At 46.0% G+C, this 22,060-nt stretch overlaps 1 long non-coding RNA gene across 1 annotated transcript in view; it reads right to left on the reverse strand.

Annotated features, from left to right (window-relative positions):
* The window catches only part of LOC141985717 (uncharacterized), an 85,439-nt gene that overhangs the window by 39,875 nt on the left and 23,504 nt on the right, over positions 1 to 22,060 (reverse strand). The window contains exon 2 of the long non-coding RNA XR_012639000.1: positions 21,079 to 21,291. This is a non-coding gene — a long non-coding RNA (uncharacterized LOC141985717). The remainder of the gene's footprint in view (positions 1 to 21,078; positions 21,292 to 22,060) is intronic.

Genomic DNA, 22,060 nt, shown 5'->3' on the forward strand with positions numbered 1-22,060 from the left:
AGAGGCTCCAGTCAGAGATTGGGGGTCCTATTGTGCTAGGTATTCTAGACACACACCCAAAAAAGATGGACCCTGCCTCAAAGAGCTTCCAGTTTAAGCAATACAAATTACACTTTTGCATTTAATTTTCAGGACTACATGTTCAGCAAGTTCTGCTATGAGCCAATGCCCCTAATGTAGCATCCCTGGCTCGTCTTGCCTCTCTACAGCCAAATTTATATATACCTTCCATGATCGAGAGGCTGAAACTAGAAAATGCCAGGTGGCTATTCCCAAAAACAAACATAGGAGGTCCAAAGTCAGCGTAAGTTGAGTGCTGGGGCATGAAAATTATTTACACTAAGGTCAATGGGTACATTTTTTTCAAAAGTACCTATGTGATTTATGAACCTACTTCCCATTGAAAGTCAACAAATAAATCAAGAGCCAGGTCCTCAGACCTTCCTAGTGTGATTGAAGTCACAGGGTGCATGTGGATTGACACCAGCCTGGCATCTGACCAAAGATCTTTCTGTAACAGTCACATAATTTTGTTTGCCTTCAACTGCTAAATCCATGTGTTCCCTCAGGGAATTCTGCATAAACCTGGCTGCCCTTCCCCCTTTAGCACTGACTTCAAAAGGGGCTAAATTAAATATAAGACCCAGAGTGATGAATCTAAAGGTTATCAGAATAAACACAGTTATTATGCCTTTCTCCAGTTACAGTTTATCTTATAAGAGGCACTTTAAAAGAATATCTAATGTTTTTTCTCTCTTTTAGAGGATTTCTCTTCAGCCAGGTCACATTGCTGAAGGGATGAAATTAAGAATTAATTATTGCCACCCGTGCTCCTTTGAAGCATGCTTCTGCAAACGTTCTTCTTTCCTGGATTCAGTCTCTGTAATTTAAAATGGATAACTGCACCTTGCTGACCCCCTGTCCTTGGCGCTGTTTCAGGAATTAGGATGGCTAACCAAGAGCTTTACAGGCATAGCACCCGGTGTAACACCACCATGGTACGATTGGGTTAGAGAAGATGCGTTTCCCATTTATTCTCAAATGGCGCCTCATTGCAGTGGCTGAAGAAGGAAACCCTTGAATATAGTATAATCACGGCACCGTGCAAGTCTTTGTAACACATTTTCTTTGGAAAAGTGTGGCTAGAGCACTCTGGTGATCTGGGAGCTGGTTCCAGCTCTGCCTCCGACCTGGGCAAGTCCCCAAAGGGGGATGAGGCATTGCAACACCTGATTCTTAGGTGCCCTCATTCCCAGCCTGAGTTAGGTGCCAACGCTTCCCGTGCAGTGCATGGGAAGAGTTGGCACCTAAAAATTATTGAGACACTCAGAAGCCAGCTAGCTGAGCAGGAAACCGTCTAAACTAGCTGGCAGGAGATGCTGAGAAAGTTGGGCCTACTGCCCACCCCCCAGAAGTAGTTAGGAGCCAAACTACCGGCTATTGTGATGTGGGTCTCTCTCACTCGCATCTGTGGAATAAATAAAAACATTTGTTGGGCCAGAGAGCGAATGCCCTGGTTGGGGCACTCACCTGGGATGAGAGAGAGAGTCAGGATCATATCCCTGCTCCAAGAAGTCTCTCTCTCCCACATTGCAGAGGAGTGCTGTAATCACTGCAGTTTGGGGAGACGCACACTGCTCACCACTCTCTGCCTTCTGTGGCGGACACTGTAATGGGCAGGATGAGAGATAGGTGGGGCAACACCTACATTGTGAATCCCACAGGAGCTTAGGTGCAAATGTGGGTACCACGCAGCTCAGCATGTAGGTGGTTTTGCAATGCCTGCCAACAGAAATGTAAGTGCCAAGGGAATTTGGGCATTTAGGAATTCAGAGAAGCAGGGGAGGTTTTGAGGATCTCAGCAGAATCTAAAAGTTGAATTTAAGCACCTTAGTCCCTCTGTAGCTCTCGTCATCCGAGACTTTTCTGAGGTCACACAGGAATCCAGGGACTTGAACCAAGCTCTCCCAGGTTAAGTATTTTAACCCCGGGACCACCCGTCCTCCCTGCTACCCACCCTGTTCTCACAGAGAGATTCTCAAAATCACATGACACCCAGCACTGGGACCAGCTTTTCCCAAGATCTGAGCTCCCACTTGGATAACTGACATAAGCTAAGCGTCCTAAGCATGGTTCTTAGGGGGAGCTGAATGCTTTTGAAATTGTACCTGTAAATTATTCCAATTAATGTACACAGTTGTTCCCTGCCTCTGGACAACCGTGTTGATTGTAGTGTTGGTGTAGTCGTTTTGGTCCCAGGATATTACAGAGATAAGGTGGGTGAGGTAATATCTTTTACTGGCACCTTTCCCAGACCTGAAGAAGAGCTCTGTGTAGCTTGAAAGCTTGTCTCTCTTGCCAACAGAAACTGGTCCAATAAAAGATTACCTCATCCACCTTGTCTCTCTCTGGATAAACAGAACATATAAATGCATCAAACAAAATAAGTACAAGGAGCCAGAAGTTTTGTTTTAAATAATCTTCTGTGAAAGACTACAACTATTCCTTTATGAAATTTCCTTCACTAAAGGAAGTCAAATTTAGCCACTCGTCCAATTCATAAATATTAATCTGCAGTTAATAAGTCTACTTTTTGTGGTAATTTGAAATTGTGCTACAAATGTCTGGCCCGTCAAAGTCTGCTTACTAATTATAAGTAAATGTGGCTTCCTGTCTTTTTAAGGAAATAATAGTTTAATCTTAGGACTGTCACTTTTCATTGGAAATGATGGTGCCTGACAGCACTGTGTCAAACAGAGGTTATCACGGCTCATACTTGAAAGGCTCGCCGGCTTAGTTAATTGGTAAAACAATAAAATGAGACCATCAGCAGCTTAGTGAGTAGCTCTCTATTATTTCTTCCATTTGTAGAATTAAGAGCCCTCACTCTTTTATTGAATAATAGGGTTATATTTTGGGGGTGGGGGAAGAAATCAGAAACCTATTAAGTGCTCTGGTTTGGGAAGATAATTGGTAGGAGGAAGGGCGTACCAATCAAAAGCACAAGAGGCCAGATTTTCAGAAGAGCTCAGCTTCCATCTGGGCACCCAAATAAGAGTCTAATTTTCAAAACGGCTCAGCCGTTGTGACCCAACATGATGAATTCTTTTGAAAATCCGACCCAAACGGGCTAGCTTTTGCAGAAGAGCTCTTCAGGATGGCCGCTGAGCATTCTGGAAAATCAGACCTGTATTTAGGTACCCATAGCGTCAAGTCTTCTGAAAACTTAGCCCCTGTTGTGGGTGCTCAGCACTTGAAAATCTGGTTTTTAGTGTCTAGTTCAGCTCGGTTTGCCAGTTTTGGTTGGATGTATTCCTGGACCTTTCATCACATGACAATCTTTAATTAAAGATTAATCTTTAATTCCTGGAGACTCCCAGACAATTCTGGAGGGTTGGCAACCCTAACTTCAGGCTGCTTTTTCCACCTAAACATGATGTCACAGTTTAGCCTGGCTGCATCTTAGCCCTCTTTCTGGTCTCTCTCAGAGCATTCAGCCAAGTCCTGGGCCTGCCTCAGAGTGGAAACTGGTGATTCTTCTTTCTTATCCAGGGATCTGGTTACCTATGTCAACTACCTATCACCCAACTAGGTTCTGGCACCTGCCTTTCTTTCCTTCAGGAGCCTGCTCAATGAGATAGTGAGCAGCCACTTCTTTTAAATAAAGTATTTTTATTTATCAAAGCTCTAAAAAAAAATATTTTGAAAAAAAAAAAAAACCCAGAACCAACACACCTATTTAGCCTCATCTGATCCCACACTTCACTACAGGCTAAATTACACTGGCTTTTCTCTTAAGTTACAGGCATAATATGATGGTCTATACTATTATGTTCACCAATTTTACAAGACTATGATAAATTTTGTACAAAGTATACCTTCTGAGTTATCCATTGTAACACCATAAGCTGCTGAACATTATTGTCCTGGCAAGATATATGAATCGATATTGTATGTGAAGTTATAAGATTCTACTGTGTACCACTGCTGTAAGGCACTCCAAGTTTAAGAAAAGCAGGCCCAAACAGTTTCTCAGAAACAAAGGACAGACCAGCCCCCAGCCAGGTGTTAGAAGACTGTCAACTGCTGTTCAACAGGCCAGACTGCACCTGGGGTAATGTCACAAATAGAATGGATTTACATTCTTCAGAGACAAGGTCAGTGAGGTGACATTGTTTATTGAAGCAAATTCTGTGGGTGGAAGGGACAAACTTTTGAGCTACACAGACCTGAAGAACAGCTCGAAAGCTTGTCTCTTCCACCCACAGAAGTTGACCCAATAAAAGATATTACTTCCCCCACCCTGTGTGTCTTATATCCTAGGACCAACACAGCAACAACAGTGTTACATTCTTCTTGCATGCCTAGGAGCTCTTGGGACCCAGCCTTGTCTCACTTTGTCTCCCACAGATTCTTAGGGAAGCTGGGGGTTTTGAAAGGCTCCACCTGCTGCTGTCTGGGCCCAGTTACCATATTACCCAGTGGTCTTTGTTACAGGGCTTTGGTGGGAACTCTTCTTGCTACCTCAGACTGGTTTTCCCAGTCGGACAGCCAAGCCATCGAGGCGAATGTCCTGAGGATGGTTGCTCCATTTTTCTCAGTCAGACCCATTCAGACTTAGTGGCTCTCAGTCACTGTCCTCATGACCATACTTACCTGTGGATAAATGTGTTGAAATTGTCTGAAACTCTGATGGCTAATGCACCATCTTAGCACTCCAGTAGATCACACACATTCTGGGATGCAGAACAATATTCATTCCTGAACACGCTACATCCGTCACCTGTGGCCAGCTAGCCCATAGTTGTTTAGTCATCTTCTGGGCTCCAAAGAACAGGTATGAAAAAGAAGGTTTTTCCTCCCCTGTGTGCGTGTGTCAGGCTAAATCACAGCCTGGCTCTTATAGAAAATCAGGGTTGGAAGAGACCTCAGGAGGCCATCTAGTCCAACCCTCTACTCAAAGCAGGACTAATCCCCAATTTTTGCCCCAGATCCCTAAATGCCCCTTTCAAGGATTGAGCTCACAACCCTGGGTTTAGCAGGTCAATGCTCAAACCACTGAGCTATCCCTCCCCCCTGGCAGCAGTCTGCCACATTTCTCAACTTGGCTCTTTGTCCAGGTCACATTTTAGCCCCACCCCTTCCAGGGTAACAAAGTCCAAGGTCCTTACATCAGGTCTTCAGCCCCAACTGTGTGCACCAGTGTCCTTGCACCTTCCAGGCTCAGGGCTTTCCTATGTCCTTAACCCCTTATATCAGAGGGCTTCAGTCAGCTTCCCCAGTGGCTGGCAGGGGAACCCAGGCTCTCCCTTGACACTGAGTTCCAGCACATGGGCCCTGTGGTACACAAGCAAGGTCTGTTCAAACCTGCCACTGCGACCTCCCACCATAGCCTTTTACCCACAGCTTCTCAGGGCTCTGCCCCCTGGACTGCCCCAATAAATCTCAAACCACAAATACAACTTAATTCAGCTTCCAGGCTGCCCAGGCGTGACATGTCATACCTCTTACGTTTTCCTTACACTGTTCCTCAGTTAAACACCTCCCTGGACATGCCAATCCCACCCTTTCATCAGGGCTCACCACCAGAGCCTACTCCACCCTTGGGACTGCTTCTGTCACTCCTGGCCTCTTCCTAAACTCCCCTACGTCAGGGATCTCAGGACCAACTCTCCCCCCAGGCTTCCTTCCTGAGCTTACCTGTGCCTCTGCTCTCAAGCACCCAGAGGGTAACTGCAGAGTTTCTATACCTCCCTTCCACTCCAAACTTCCTCAGTGTATACTCACTACCCAGATCCTCTCCCAGCTAGGACTCCTCTTTAATTTAGCCTGGCTCACCCTCCAGGTAGCCTTGGCCTGTCAAAGCCTATGTGGGGTACACACTCCAGCTCCCCTCTCCACATCAAACCTGAATCCCATAAGTATAAACAGCCTGGTTTTGCTCATCAGGTAACTTCCCCGAGTCAACATCACTCTGCAGCGAGAGCTTGGCTTACAGTACAATGCCAGGATTGGAACAATCCATATAGAAAGTACATATCGGAGGGGCCCCTGACAGTGTATAGAAGCAGCCTTTGCTGCTGCTGAGATGAATTCCGATGTCAGAAATTCAGACTCTCACTCTGATAGTTTTGTGGGAGTTATTATTCCAGCTGTGCTCTTGCCCTGTTCCAAAACTACCCGAAGGGCCTGTTGAAGAGAGAACAAAAACCCCAGCATAAAATAGCAATGAAACGAGTTGCTTGAGGGGTCTGTTCCCTCCACATGAATGTGGCTGGAGAGCAGTGGCATCAAGGCTGCATTCATTGTGGCTACTTCCACTCCATGCCTTGTTGTTCACATTCATAACTGAAGGGATCGCTACTGGAACCAGTGCCCGTTACCTGGTATATTTTCACTGGCAGGATTTCATGGGGCTCAGAGGAAGGTCTAGCCCAGCAGGATGTGCTGCACAATGATGCCCAATGCTGAGGGTTAAAGCTTTTACATTTTCCATTGGGACGAAGCCTTCACAATAGGCTCTGTAGTAGAAAGAGAGCCAGAGACATTTTGTATCAGAAGCCCGGTGTGAGGCCCGAACTAAAGTAGTGGCCCTGCTTTGCTGATATAAAGCAAAGTGAGCAGAAGTCAAGCTCTGCCTGCTTGCAAGCTCACAGAATCTGGCAAGAACAGGGCCGATATTGCAGAATCACACATTCCTAAGCATCGCTCGGTACTGAACACTCCCACAAACACATTCCAGAAGGGCAGTACCAAAGCACCCCAATGCCAAGAATGGTACAAGTACGCTCCCCCTAGACAAGAGGGACACGCTGACCCATCTTAAAGAAAAGGTCAGGATGACAGTATGATGGATAGAGGTGTTTTGATCCAACCAACAGGTACAAGGTGATGGGTGGTAGCTAGCCACGTCAGAGGGTGGCACCTAACCATGTCAAAGGGGTAATACGGAACTTGTTTGTGTTGGGGTACAAAGAGGTATCTCTAAGGGGGTGGCCGAGGGGACAGTGGAAAGTCCTGCCAGTAACTGAGCCGGTCCCCTGTCATGAGCATATATGTGTTAGTGTACCTGGAACCACTAGCACCGTGCTTCGTCGGCAATAAACCTGACCAAGTTCCTTCACTGAAAACCGAGTCTGTGGATTTGTTGGACAGTTTGATCGGACCCTGCTGTGCAGGCGATCTGGCCAGAGGCAGTAGGGCACACAGAGAGAACACATGCAGCCAAACAACTCACGACAGGCTCAATCACAAAGTGGTCTATGCCTCCACACTGGCTCCCCCTTAGTCTACGGCCCCCAGCCGCATCCACACAGGGGGTTGGATGCAGGGCAGGTAGGGAGTGGGCAGGGACTGGGATCGGGCAGGGTCTGGGCTCCGTACCTCCCTCAGTGCACTGACAAGTGCTGATGAGCCAGTGTGGAGGGACTGAACTGTGATACTGGATCAAATTATCTGTACTGCAGTAGTACATAGAGGCCCCAGACCAAGTCCAGGGCCCCACTGCACCAGGCATTGTATACAACCCTAGTAAGAGACAGACCCTGCCTTGAGAAGCTTCCAGTTTAAAGAGGCAAGAGAGACAAAGCGTGGGAGGGGAGACAGGCTCAGAGAGGAAAAGTGACTTATCCGAGGTCACCCAGCATGTCAGTGGTAGTGAGCAGGCCTAGAACCCAGGGCTTCTGACTCCCATTCCAGTTCCTCAGCCACAGAGATAATCTACCAAATACCCACGTAATTTCACATTCTCCCGGGAAAGCATCGTGATTCTTATTAAAAACTCCAGCGTCTTGTCCTGTAGCTTCCCCACATATGGATGTGACTCACCACCGTGTCATTCCAGTTTTACTCCAGCATCACTGCAGCAAACTCAGTGGACTTATACTAGTGAGAAAAGTGTAAGGTAACAGAGCGGTAAACCTGGCCCATTGTATTATAAATATAAGAGGATATTTATACATCAGAGATACAAGTCATGCATATTTGTGACCAACTCTTTCATCGGTATCAGCTTTTAAAAAATACCTGCTGTGATGAAGTGGGAATGCTTTGTAATATTTCTAGGAAGCCTCTGTGTGCCTCAGTTTCCCCTGAGTGTTGCGTTGTTACCTATGGGATGGAAAAGGGCTGTCTTCTCTCAGGGCAGGCAGAGAGATGCAGGTGTGGGTGTTGCCTAGCTGTCTGGGTCTTAATCCCCCTATCACTGGAGCATCTGAGAAGACAATGGAAAATTCAATCACCAGGACATTGATAACTAGGATCCAAGGACCCAGAGACCTATAGACTTCCCTGCCTCTCAGCATCGGGTCTGAGCTGCATTTCCCCAGCTTGGGAACAAAGGATTGGAGAGGTTCAAGGTGGGGGTAAGTGCTGGCTGTTGGAGTCAATTGGGGGTCTCACCTGGAGTTTGACAAAGGAGGTCAAAGAGACCTTGAACCAAGGGGTTCACTACAGTTTGGCTGCGCACTGGGCTACTCAGAACGGACTATGCTTTAACCTTCATTTCTCTATGCCAGTGGTTCTCAAACTTTAGCAAACCGAGAACCCCCATTTTGATTTAAAATTTTCTGCAGATCTCCGAGCCCCCCATTCAGCCCCATCCCCTGCCCCCACTCCACCCCTTCCCCCAAGGCCCCACCCTGGCCCCATCTTTTCCCGCCCCTGCTCCATCCCTGCCCCCTCCTCTTCCCCGCCACTTTCCTCCCTCTCCCCCGAGCGCACCCCATCCCCATTTCTCCCCCTCCCTCCCAGCACCTCCTGCACACCGCTGAACAGCTGTTTCCCAGCATGCAGGAGGCCTGGGGAGGGAGGGAGAGGAGTTAAAGGAAGGAGGGGAAGGAGCTGAGCAGTGGGGCCCGTGGACCCCCGAAGTACCCTCATGGACCCCCAGGGGCCCATAGACCCCAGTTTGAGAAACGCTGCTCTATGCTAACCTAAGGACTTCCTATCCTGTGTTCCAGTTGACTAATACACCCTACTGCTTAGACAATGCTGCATGAGTGTCACTGCAAATGCTTGGCAAGGTGCATTAATCCCTGACGAGTATACAAGTCTCCATCAGGGGGGTCTGTCTCAGTTGGACTTACTTAATGGAGCTAATGGTGTGAAGCAGGAGTGCGGCAGGCCCAGAGGTCCAGTCTAAGGAAGCAGTGAAGCCACCTGACTTACCATGGACAAAGTGAGACACCCCTTGGGGATGTGGCACACTGAAGAGGTTTCTCCTGGAGACTGTTCCAAAGCTGGGGCTGTAGCTCCTAACGTGTGAATCTGTGACACCTGCATATTTAATTCCAAACCGTGGAGCAAATATGGAAACCAAATGTGATGGTTTTTCTTGTGTTTCATGCCAAGAAAACCCAGATGATATTGGAACAATGAATGAATGAAAGAACCTGTAGACTTGTTTGATGTAACAGAATATTACAGTATCCCATCACAAAATGAACCTGTTTAGCAAATCATGCACATGGCTTCCTTATTGGCATTCAGAATGTCACACAGTTGAAACAGATCCCTTTTGATAACCATTTCCAGTTGCCAGCATAGAAATCAGAATTGTGGTCTCTTCTGTTCATTTTCTTCCTGTTTTCTAGTGTTATTTAGGCTGGTGAAATAAATGCAATTCTAAGCACTTGGGTGCTGCTTCCAAGGTAGGGAAGAAATCCCATACCTTTAAAAATGTAAATCCAGTTCTCTGTTCAAGACCAATAAAAGAAATTAATCTGGCTACCGAAGAAAACAACCTATAACAGCATTTTCTGAAGATCTAAGTAAAAAAGACAGTTGAAATGGAGCTAGTCAAAGGCACCAATCCTGCAATAGACTCACAGGAACTGACCTACTGTGCCAAACCCATGGTCAATCCAGCCCCATATCCTGTCTCCAACAGTGCTCAGAACCAGATGTTTCAGAGGAGATGTCAGACTCCCACATAAGGCAAAGGTGAACTATCAAAGATGAGGATGACACATAAGACCTGAACCACATGCCTTCCAAAATTGTAGTCTAGGACCTAATGTGGGCACAGAGCAAAAGGACCCTGTGCTGGCACATGATCTGCCAATGCGGACTCACTTGCTGTTTTCATGGACTCCATTTTCTCCTACCAAAGACTGTCATGTCACATCTCTTCCTGTGATCTGCGTATGACCACAAGGATGGCTGGAGTTTGCAAAACCATTGTATGAATATGACCAAGGCATCCTGGTGTCTGAGGTCACTGATGAGATTAAATTCTTTCTAACCCATGGGTTAGATTCTCTCATGTTCACCACAGGGGCAGAGGGAAAATCCCAATCCTGTAACCAACCATGTGTCGGTTACTCCCAGGGACTGTTCTTCCAGCCCGGGCTTGCAAGGGCACAAGGTTCTCTGGTCCCACCCCATCCCATCTCTAGAACTACCCTTAGGCCATTCCCCTAGCAAGGGGGACTTGCCAGCTGGGTGTTTAAGGAGGCTCGCAATAGAACAGCACAAAGGAGACAAGAGAATATGGTTCTTTTCATTATGATTAAGGCAGAAGAGAAAGAGTTAAGGTTGTAGAGGCGCCTTAACTGTGCATTTCCCTACTTGCATAAGCCTGGGTTTAAGTGTAACAGTAACTCTGAACTGGCTGCATTTCCACCACTTGTTTTGTTTATTGAGATTGGGTTTTGCGACACCTCTTCCCTCCCCATTTCTTTTTAAGGAATCCCAGGCATATGGGGGGTATTTTACACGGTTGGGTGCATCTCCGCCTCCACTTTGGTTTAACAATATCTGCTCCTTTGAGAGCCTAATTTTGACCAGGTGTATTAGCTCCAGAGCACCTTTTCGCACAACCTTAGGTGTGGACACCCACCATCCCCGAATCATACAAAGTGAAGATATTATAGGTCTATGCAGTTGGCAAGTATGCCCCTTGCTAATGCCCTCCACAGCCTGTTCTTTGTCCAGTTTTAAAGGACTCAGGCACTCCGGAACCTAAACCATTTTGGAAAATGAGACGTAAGATGCAGCAGAATGCAGGGCCAAGATTTTCAAAGGTACTGAAACACCTAGTTCTCATTGATTTTAATGCAAGCTAGGCAACAAAATACATCAGAAATCTGGCCCCTCGGCCTTGTGATGGAGTGCAGAGCAATGCTTAACTACCTGAGCCTCACGCAATGAGGCTTCCATTACTCGCCTAGGGAGACGATTCCCTAGTGCATCACCTTCCACTGACAGGAAACTAATGTTCAGTCTAAATTGCCCTTGGCTAACTTTCATGCCATCACTCTTAGTTCCACCTTTCTTGGGGCCGAACAATTCCTTTCCTTCCGCTCTTTATTCCTACTGATTGGATTCCTACCACCTTCTTCCACACGGCACTTTTGCAGAGGCTGGGAAGACTCTGATTTTGTATAATTCCAAAGGATAATACCAATGTTTATTTTTAAGCATTTTTTTATGTTTTTAAAATCAAGTTAAATTTTCACAGTCACAGGTCACTATTGGGGGTTGGAGGGGGGGAGTCAGACAATTAGATGTTGAGATTCAAAAAGTGAAAGTTTGATAGCCACTAAAACTAATTGTCAAAGTATGCAGAGTAAACAGCCTTCATTCAAACTAATACGTTTTCAAGCAGCTTTTGTGGTTTGTTTTTGCTTTGCCTATCTGGAAATTTTGATCATCATCAATGGAAATATTTGTTCATCAGTTTGTGTGAAATCAATGTTTATCGACACTGACCAAACAAAATCTAATCCTTCCAAACCTACTTGCATGGTTTGGTTCTGAGCCCATCCACAAGACCGTTCACCTCCTAAAGACCCATGCATGCTTATTTACCGTCAGCCTCCTTGGCTTGCCTGTAAATTGCCTGTTGTCTCCCTTCCCCTACTGAGCTCTCCCTGCTTCTCCATAGCTAGTGAACTCTTTGAAGCAGGCTCCCTTCCCTTCTTCTGTATCTGGAAAGCATCTTGCATGTCATGGGGGCCCTATTTTTCACAAAGCAGGGAGCCTCTAGTTTCAATGAAATCTTTTCCTTTAAGAGTTAAATCAGAACCATAATGAATGAAGTCTAGATCAAACACAGGAAGGTCCTGTCTCTCTCCATGTCTCTCCCAATCCTATTTCTTCTATGCTTTGTTCAATTCATGTTGTGCCCATCAGATGACTATGCCATAGTGGGCCTGGCCATAAATAATAATTTATTATTGCCACTGAAATCAATGGCAAGACTCCTGCTGATCTCAGTGGGAGCAGGAACAAGACACTTTACTTTCAAAGGCAGTAGTCAGACAGATGCGGTGCATTACTGAAGGACAGAACTGCAGCAGTTTGTTATAGATTGCCATGGCAGAAAGAGGGCATTTTTTAAGAAGGCCGGGGGGAAGGGGGGAGAGAAATTCTTAGAATGCTGCTGGATCTGCATAATGATTTTGTCCTTTAAATTCTCCAGCGGTGAGTAAGCAATACAAAAAGGACACTGTTGAGGTATTTTTTCATAATTTAAAATGATCATTGTAGTTTATCTGCACCGTTTATATTAATAACCCCACTCAATCTTGACATTGAAATCTGTTTTCTTCCCACGTGGGTTCCCCTTCACCCTGCATGCACAGTTGTCTGGTTAACAGAAGGCAGCTGGCGTTGAAATGTTGTTAATGTTTTTCCACACTAAAAAAGCATCAGACCATTTGCCTTGAGAAAAAACCCATAGAATAATGCTACTAGTCTCTAGCTGCAGGGGGTGGGCTCATTTTTAAAGGTGCAAGGACAGGATGGCTGATGCCAGCGTAGCACAGGGGAGACGGGTCAGGCCACAGAACAACGGGAAACAGGAGGGGATCTAAATGGTATCTGAAGAGAGAAGAAAGAAAGATTTTGTCCCTATGGCTTAAGTAGGGCCTAAGTTCTCCATAGGTCTTGTGTTGATCATCTCTGTAGAAGGGACTCTCACCTCTTTTGCGTGTGCAGAAGGAAGCCGCTTAGTTAGTCAACCAGGGAGGGAAAGCAAAAACCCAGTTCTGCAACTGGCCCACTTTGGGCTTTGAAGGGCGTACAAGGCCACATACAACTCAGGCATCAACCTGAAAATACAACACTGCAGCGAAGTTTCAGGAGGTCCCTAGAATTGTTATCCTAAATAGAACACGGTGGTCAAAACTCTGGTTCTGTGTCCAAACTGCTGGGACTGCTAGTCAAAGCATTGCGCTGCTTCGTGGCTGCTACGTTCCCATTGCTTCAGAGTCAGCCAGCAAAAAATAAATTGTGCAATGCATTGGAAATATACTTCTAGTAACATTTAGCATTCATAGCCAACCTTTAGCATCTCTGGGCCAGATCTGCAGCTGGTGTAATCCTCAATTGAATTGAAGTCAGTGGTCTTATGCTGATTTACACCAGCTAAAGATCTGGCCCTACAGAGTTTCTGACACAGATATCTCACATGTTCACAGGATTTTATGTATTCTTTTACTGAACTTGCATATTTATGCATTGAAATTGAGGCAGGTACATTATTTGCACATGGTGGCCTAGATCACTGGCTGTGGGCGAGGACCACACAATATGATTCAGGGGAAGGAATGCAAAACTAGTCTGATGTCACCTTTGCACGCTGCCCTGATCCTGGGATGGCTGCGCATTGGGAACCTTTGCATAAGTTAGAGCAGCCTGCAGGCTGCTCTACGGGAGGAGGCAATCTGCACACACATACACTATGAACTGTCTACATCAGTGATTCTCAATCTTCTACGCTACAGCCTTCCCCCCCCCCACCCACACACACCAAGACACCCCCCCCGGTACCCCTTGTACTCACATCCCACTTAGCAATCAAGAACAGACTGATTAGGACCCCCTGACACTCCCTAGGTTGAGAACCTCCGCTCCAGACTGTCCCACTAGGAGGGCACAATAGCATACACTAGCCAGGGAAATGGCTGTCTAGTCCTCCTGGGCTGCACTGGCAACATTACCAGAAGTTATTTAACAGCAGCATCCACACAGAATTGGCTACACTGTCCTTGCGAGTTTCTCATGTCAAGAGATGAGAAAATTAAAGTAAGTTTCTTTCAAACAAAGCGGGATTCTTCCCCAGCCTTTCAGGAGTGGTGTCCTTCCACTGGGACCAGTGGAGCAAGAGGGTCAGTTCTTGAAGCTCATTGTCATGGATCCTGGAGATCAGGAACAAAGTGAGCACTTATGGTGTGGTACAGATGTGTTACAGGGACCTTCCCAACCAAGGAAGAGGCAAACACAGCTTAGGAATTGTTGCAACATGTGTAACATTCACTCCATTGCTTAAGAGACTATCAGGATAAATATACAACACAATTTTAGGTGAGAGTATATAGGCCATTCAGGGGGAAATAAGTGGTTTATTGACTGCACAAGAAATCTATTTATCTAGCTCTGTAACTCCTCAAATACTAAACTTCTATTTTTAGCCCCTGTAAGAAATAAGACAAGAAGCGAGACCTTCAGAGACTCATTAGGCCCATTAGAAAAACGCTTGGAGCAGCTCCTATCAAAACAGCACAAAATAAATACCCTTTGTCCCTGGGATTTGGGATCACCCCATTTTCTGCAGCAGCACTTGCTGTTGATATATTACGGTCATTACCATCACCTATGTAGGACACTATGTACACAAAGTGTGATAGCTTCACCTCCCGGTTGAGGGTATTTCCTGCGATATGAATCATTTGTCACTGTCAGATTGGCCAAGGTGAAAGAAGAAAATTTTAAACATGAAGCATGGCTAGGCAATAGAAGTACAGAAAATGTTTTGTCATCCTGTTATTGGACAGTGGGAAAACCCACCTCTTTATTGGCCAAAATAAATGTAATAATAAAATAACATAAGCAGACGTTCTGCTCTTTTCATTTATTACCAATACCAGCTTCTCCTAACAAACAAAAAGAAAATGAGTATTTGTGGCACCTTAGAGACTAACCAATGTATTTGAGCATAAGCTTTTGTGAGCTACTTTTCCACTGAGTGCATCTGATGAAGTGAGCTGTAGCTCACGAAAGCGTATATTCAAATAAATTGGTTAGTCTCTAAGGTGCCACAAGTCCTCCTGTTCTTTTTGCGAATACAGATTAACACGGCTGCTACTCTGAATCCTAACAAACTGTTAAGGTCGCCAACTTTCTATAACTGCCATTTGATAACAAAGACAAATATTATAGAGGGATGTTTCTTAAAAGGAGAGATTCCTCAGCAACAGAGATACATCTGAGAGATGCTGGAAAGGATTTATCTTAATCTTTTGGAGGATGTTTTTCTTCCCTCCCCGACCATGTTAATCAAAACCTAGAATATAAATTTTGCCTGCTGTAGAGTAATCCAAATATGTTACCCTGCTTGATGAAATGCGGCTGATAACTCACATTTGAGCCGTTAATCATTGCTAAGGATTTTTTGTATTATTTCAGACTTATGTATTAAAATGTGTTCCTTTATGCCAGAGGTGGGCAAACTACGGCCCGCGGGTCACATCCAGCCCACGGGACCCTCCTGCCCAGCCCCTCAGCTCCTGGCCCGGGAGGCTCGCCCCCCGGCCCCTCCCCCGCTATTGCCCCTCCCCCGCAGCCTCAGCTCACTGTGCACCGGCGGTGGGGGAGCCTCAGCTCACTGTGGGCCGGGGGGCTGCAAGCTCCTGGGGGCAGCGCAGCTGGAGAGCCCGGCCTGACCCGGGGCTCTGTGCTGTGCGATGGCGTGGCTGGCTGTCCTGGTGCAGCCGCCCCACCAGTCACCGGTGCTCCAGGCAGCGCGGTAAGGGGGCAGGGAGCGGGAGGCTTGGATAGAGGGCAGGGGAGTTCGGGGGTGTGGATAGGGGTTGGGATGGTCAGAAGATGGGGAACAGGGGGGTTGAATGGGGGCAGAGGTCCCAGGGGGGCAGTCAGGAAGGAGTGGGGGTTGGATGGAGTGGCAGGGGGCAGGGGTTCCGGGAGCGGTCAGAGAGGAGGGGTGGTTGGATGGGGCAGGAGTCCCGGGGGGGCAGTCAGGAAGGAGAGGGGGGGTTGGATGGGGCAGCGGGGAGCAGTCAGGGGCAGGTGTTCCGGGGACAGGGAGAAGGGGTGGTTGGATGGGGCAGGGGTCCCGGGGGGGCAGTCAGGAAGGAGAGGGGGGGTTGGATGGGGCAGGAGTCCCGGGGGCAGTCAGGGAGAAGGGATGGTTGGATAGGGCAGGAGTCCTGGGGAGGGGTCTGTCAGGGGGCAAGAACCGGGGCAGGGGCCGGGTCACACCTGGCTGTTTGGGAAGGCACAGCCTCCCCTAACTGGCCCTTCATACAGTTTCCAAAACCCGATGCGGCCCTCAGGCCAGAAAGTTTGCCCGTCTCTGCTTTATGCGGGTCTTCTTCATGCTCATCAAGTATGTGTCTTTGTTCCTTTAAGATAGATAGATAGATAGATATAGATATACACACATACATACCTCTCTAAGTTCACTGGCCACATTTTGCAATAGCTTAAAATAGAGAGAGAAGAAAGGCTTTAACCATTTCTAGTACCATCAGTTATGGGTATTACGGAAGTGCTCAGAAGCCCCAGATGAGACCAGGACCCAACTGTGCATAGTAAGAGAAAGTCTCTGCCCTGAAGAGCTTACAATCTAAATAGACAAGACAGAGAAAAAGTGCTGTTATCCCGGATCTGCAGTCAGGAAATGGAGGCACAGAAAGTCAAGGTGGCTTCCAACAAATGTGTGTAATTAATTTTTCTGCCATAGGAATGTTCAGAGTCAGTGAAAGTCTCACAAACACCCATGCTGATATACACTGGGGCAAAAGTTCTCATCTGGGATGTTCCTATAGCCACCTTGAAATCACTTGGATTTCACTCCTCTTTGTGAGAACTCAAGCCATCCAATCAGGGAACCACAGATAGCATCATGCAGCTGACTGACCCATCACAGCCCCGCTCCTGCTCCAAGAATCTGCCCCATGATTCACCTCCACATTATTCCAGTGTTACTCTAACCTCATGCTGAATCACACCCGCCTTTCTTAAGGATCATCAGCTTTTGCTGCTTACTCCCCACCTGACCTGCTGTCACAGGGCTAGATCCCGAGACAAGCACAGCCTGCTTAGCATCGCTCCAGGGGCACAAAGCAGACAAACCCAGCTCATGAGCCAGGTTTTTTGCATTGCTGGAGACCTGGACCAGAGTACCAGGGTATCTGTCCCACAGTCTTGTTAGGGTGACATCAAAATTGATGGAGTGCTGGGACCAATGCTTTTCACTATTGCCTCATGGTCACCTGGTGCTCCCCTTTGCTATAGCCACTGGTTGTCTTGCACGCTATATTTGGATTGTAAGCTCTTCAGGACAGCGATTGTCTCTTTGGTCTAGCACAATGGGGCCCTGATCGGGTCTCTGATACAAACACACCTGTACATATTACTCTGCTGGGACATAATGACCAGCTCAGGTGAGGAACAAGCAGCAGGAGCACAGAACCGTGGAGTGGAAGACATGGATTTGGTAGCATTTTACACTCATTCTGCACAAGTAACCATGAGCACACACAAAGATGCCAAGCACTGAGTCACACACCCAGATTCTGAGCCTGACTTCTTTGTTACATCCATGAGGACAAATCATCAGTGACTTCATAGAAACCAGCTGAGGTGTACTGCTGTAAAAACAGTGTGAGTGACAGGAGAGTCACACCCTCTCTGTCCCCTGAAACATCCCTAAGAATATTTCAAGAAGGGGGAAGGAGAATTAATCAAACCAAACATAGCCTATGTAAACACAACTGGCCAGACTTTTGGAGTGGTAAATCCCAGACAGAAGTTAATGGAGCTATGCTATTATAACTAAGACAGGGTCTACTTACCCCAAGAGCGCCTCCTCCTGACCAGGTGTGGCTAGCGTCTTATTTCCCATACAACACCCCCTAGCAATGGTCACTCCATGGCTGCAGTGGTCTCTTTTCCCACAATTCCCACAATTCACAGCGCTCGCTCCTCACAACTCAACCCTCCAGCTAAGTCACCATAGAGTCTCCCCTTCTAGGGTATCAAAGTCTAGCCAGACTAGCTGTCTAGCTAGCACCTCCAGACACCCTGAAGCACTTCCCATTGGCTGCTGAAGCAAATGATCACCAGCAACTACACACCACACCACAGAAACACTAACCCAGGAACCAATCCCTGTAGCAAACCTCGTTGCCTACTCCGTTCCCATATCTACTCTAGCGACACCATCAGAGGACCCAACCACATCAGCCACACCATCAGGGGGCTCATTCACCTGTATGTCTACTAATGCCATCATGTGCCAGCAATGCCCCTCTGCCATGTACATTGGCCAAACCAGACAGTCCCTACATAAAAGAATAAATGGACACAAATCAGACATCAGGAAGCCAGTAGGAGAATACTTCAATCTTCCTGGACATTCTATAACAGATTTAAAAGTAGCTACACTTGAACAAAAAAAACCTTCAGAAACAGACTTCAGAGAGAAACAGCAGAACTAAAATTCATTTGCAAATTTAACACCATTAATTTGGGCTTGAATACAGACTGGGAGTGGCTGGCTCATTACAAAAGCAGCTTTGCCTCTCCTGGAATTGACACCTCCTCATCTATTATTGGGAGTGGACGGCATCCTCCCTGCTCGAATTGGCCCGGTCAACACTGGTTCTCCACTTGTGAGGTAACTCCCTTCCCTTCTTGTGTCAGTATATAATGCCTGCGTCTGTAATTTTTACTCCATGCATCTGAAGAAGTGGTGTCTCACCCACAAAAGCTTATGCCCAAATAAATCTGTTAGTCTTTAAGGTGCCACCAGACTCCTTGTTGTTTTTGAAGTCTCAGAATTTCTCACTGGATGGAAAAGCTGAATTTTGACCAGCTCTAGAGGTTTCTGGTACCTAAAGAGGATTTTTTGGGTGCTGAGTATTTTCAACATCTTGGCCCTAAATCCTTATTTGGGATCCTGGGCTGAGATTTGCAAGGCACCACTGGGATTTGAATGCATATATTGAATATAAATACATTGAACATAAATGAATAGAAATTGATCAAATCTACCAGGTGGCTTTGAAAATTCTGCCCCATAATCCTTATTTAGGCTTCTAAATAAGCAACCTCATTAGCAAAGAGGTTGAGTTCCCATTGACCTCAATGGATCCTACTGGTTGCTCAACATGTTTGAAGTCAGGTTATTTATTTAGGTGACTAAATGTGGACCTAACTTTAGACTCCTGTTTCTGGAAATCTGCCTACATGACTCGGAAGTAAACAAAACTTATCTCTTTCCTAGTCTAATGGCTTTTTAAGCTTCTTTGTGCTTCGACCCATTGGAAATACCAGCCAGAAGATTGCTTCTTCTCTTCTGTCTCCAGAGAAACCACCATCATTGTTAAGCAAGAGTAATTTTCAGTGTGTTTTTTTTATATGCCAGAAAATGCATGAAAATTTGAGCATCTCATGTCAAAAACATCAATTCTCTTCACTTACTCTTATGCCCCCCATTAAGCTTGGTATTGCATTTGAGAGATGGCACTGTATCTAAGTGAATTACAATGAGGGTATGAGGATGATCTATAAGAAGTGGGATGAGGAAGTGTAGTGCAAATGGTGTCAAGTTCCCATCACTTCCCCATTCATCTTGTGGTTTGGATAAAATAGAGATAGATAGATGAGCTTTCACTGTTGCCTTCTATTTGAGGGGGTTTCATTAAAAATTCTAAGCTGTAACAAAGGGACAATATAAAGACATAATAGTGAAATATAATCAGATTCCATTCTGCTCTTTCTGGACAATAACTCTGATCTATGTTCTGGAATAAACCTAATAGAGCACTTTACATTTCATTCCTTCCACTTTATTTTCTTTATTGAGTTCACAATCTCTCGGGCACCACATTTCAGAACAGTAACTGATCCACTTGGGAACGTAGTCCACTATAATATCATAGTAAGTTAGAAAATAGACCTTGTTGCTTTGAGATTAGTGAGGGAGTACATTGTCAGATCTTAATCTTTTCTTTGGGAAATCCACATCAGCAAAGTATGATAGTCAGCAGGGCTGGTGGGGTAATGTAACATTCCATTATACTGATAAAGGGAAAAAAACCCAGAGGGAGCTGCCTTTGATTGGCGAAACTGAGCTGGAAATCTCACTAGTTATGGCTCTTGCAAGATCCCTGGTAATTCCAAGCTAAAATCAGAAAGTGAAGAAAATCCTTTATAAAAAAAAAAAAACAAAAAACCACACACACACAACAAAGGCAACCCAACAAAAAATTGAACTTTGCAAAAAGTTCCGGTTTAGTTTGAGTGGTTGGTATGGAGATTTAATTTCTGGAAACGTCCCTTTCTGAGGGCTGCACTTCTGATAACAACTGAGACTGAGGCCTTGCCTCACAACAAAGGCAGAAGGTCAAACGCCCAATGAGCTGTAGCTCACAAAAGCTTATGCTCCAATAAATTTGTTAGTCTCGAAGGTGCCTTTTCTTTTGTGAATACAGACTAACTCGGCTGCTACTCTGAAACTTGCCAGGTTATTAATTCTATTGTTCTTTATTGTTAATTGCATTACAGTTCATCTCGATTCCCAGATGAGATCAGGGGCCCGGTGTCCTAGGCACCGTGCAGGGTCAGAGTAAAAGACAGTCCCTGCCTTAAAAGGTTTACAATCCAAGGGTCTGATTGTCAAGACACCACAAGCCCTGAGAGAGGGGCAGTGCCCAATCATTCTACCCCAGCAGTAGACTGAGCATTGAACCATTCAAAGGAGGGAAGTTACCTGTGCCTGCCCTATATTAGGCATAGATTATTTCCTCCTACATGAAAATTCAGCTGCACTGGCTGCTGGACTTAAGGCTTCACCGGGGCCCCACCCCTGCCCACTGTCTATCTGCCAACCTGTGAAGGAAGCAGAGTAGCATCCCTATAGAAGCTGCTTTCCATCTTCACTGTAACCTGGGACACAGGTAGCACTCACCGGGGAATGAGGGGGCACACTGCACTCCTTTGCACAAGGCACAAAACCACAATCGCACCTGAAGTGGACAAAGTGAGCATTAATGTCCCCATTTTATAGATAGGAGAACTGAGACTCAGAGGGATTAAGTGACTGACCATGGTCATACAAGGAATCTGTGACAAAGCCAAAAAAGTAACCCAGATCTCCAGCGTTCCAGTCCAGCACTTGAAATCCACAACCAGCCCTCCACTCTGCGACCTTCTATTTGCAGATGTCCAAATCTTCATAGGGTGGTTCTGCATGGGCCTGATCCTGAGCTCACCTCCATGCAGACCAGGAACATCTCCATCGTAGCCAACAGAGTTACCCTAGGGAAAAGTGAAATGGCCCATCATGTCTCTTTACAAGTTCATCAGGCATCCACACATACATAAATACAGGAGGACAATGACATTTTTTAAAAAGGACAAATTTTGCCAGATGTAGTAGGAAGAGACAACATGCTGTTAGGAAAATTTCATTCTATTAGTCCTGATTTGCATGACAATAGAGGACATGGTTTCCCCTGCCATGAATTCTAACTTCATGTCAATTCTGCACTTGGTTACTATAGCCATTTCTTTTATGTTTGTAATGCATTAGATGCATCCAATCAATCTAGTTGTCCTTTGTTGTCAAGGGTGGCAGAGCTAAGTTCTATTTTATTTTTCTATTACTAGGCCAACAGAGGATGAGCAATCGGGAAAATGTTTAGCAACTAGGAGCATAATTCTCCAAGGGGAATAAGTTCCATATGTGACTACGGCCCCTCAATCATCGTCCCCCCTTGACTGTATATTAGAAAAGTTTGTGGTTATCATGTCAGCCCCTAGAAATCAAAGTCACCAATTCCCCAGCCAAGTACAGAACACAGAAATCTGTCAGTGCCGCCTTCCTGTATCATGGATCGTCTCAATTTCAAACCTTGTCTGTGGGAATCACCCTCTCCGGAGTCTGGAGACAACTGGGGTACTACGGAAAGAAAGTTAGCCTCTGTGCAAAACACACCCAAGCTAAGAAAATATGTATGGTGTCATGTTTCTCTTTGGGGAAATCAATCCGCTCGCCATCATTTGGGACCATGAAACCCATTTTGGG

The sequence above is a fragment of the Natator depressus genome, chromosome 4 (genome assembly GCF_965152275.1).
Source record: "Natator depressus isolate rNatDep1 chromosome 4, rNatDep2.hap1, whole genome shotgun sequence".
Classification (NCBI taxonomy): domain Eukaryota; kingdom Metazoa; phylum Chordata; order Testudines; family Cheloniidae; genus Natator; species Natator depressus.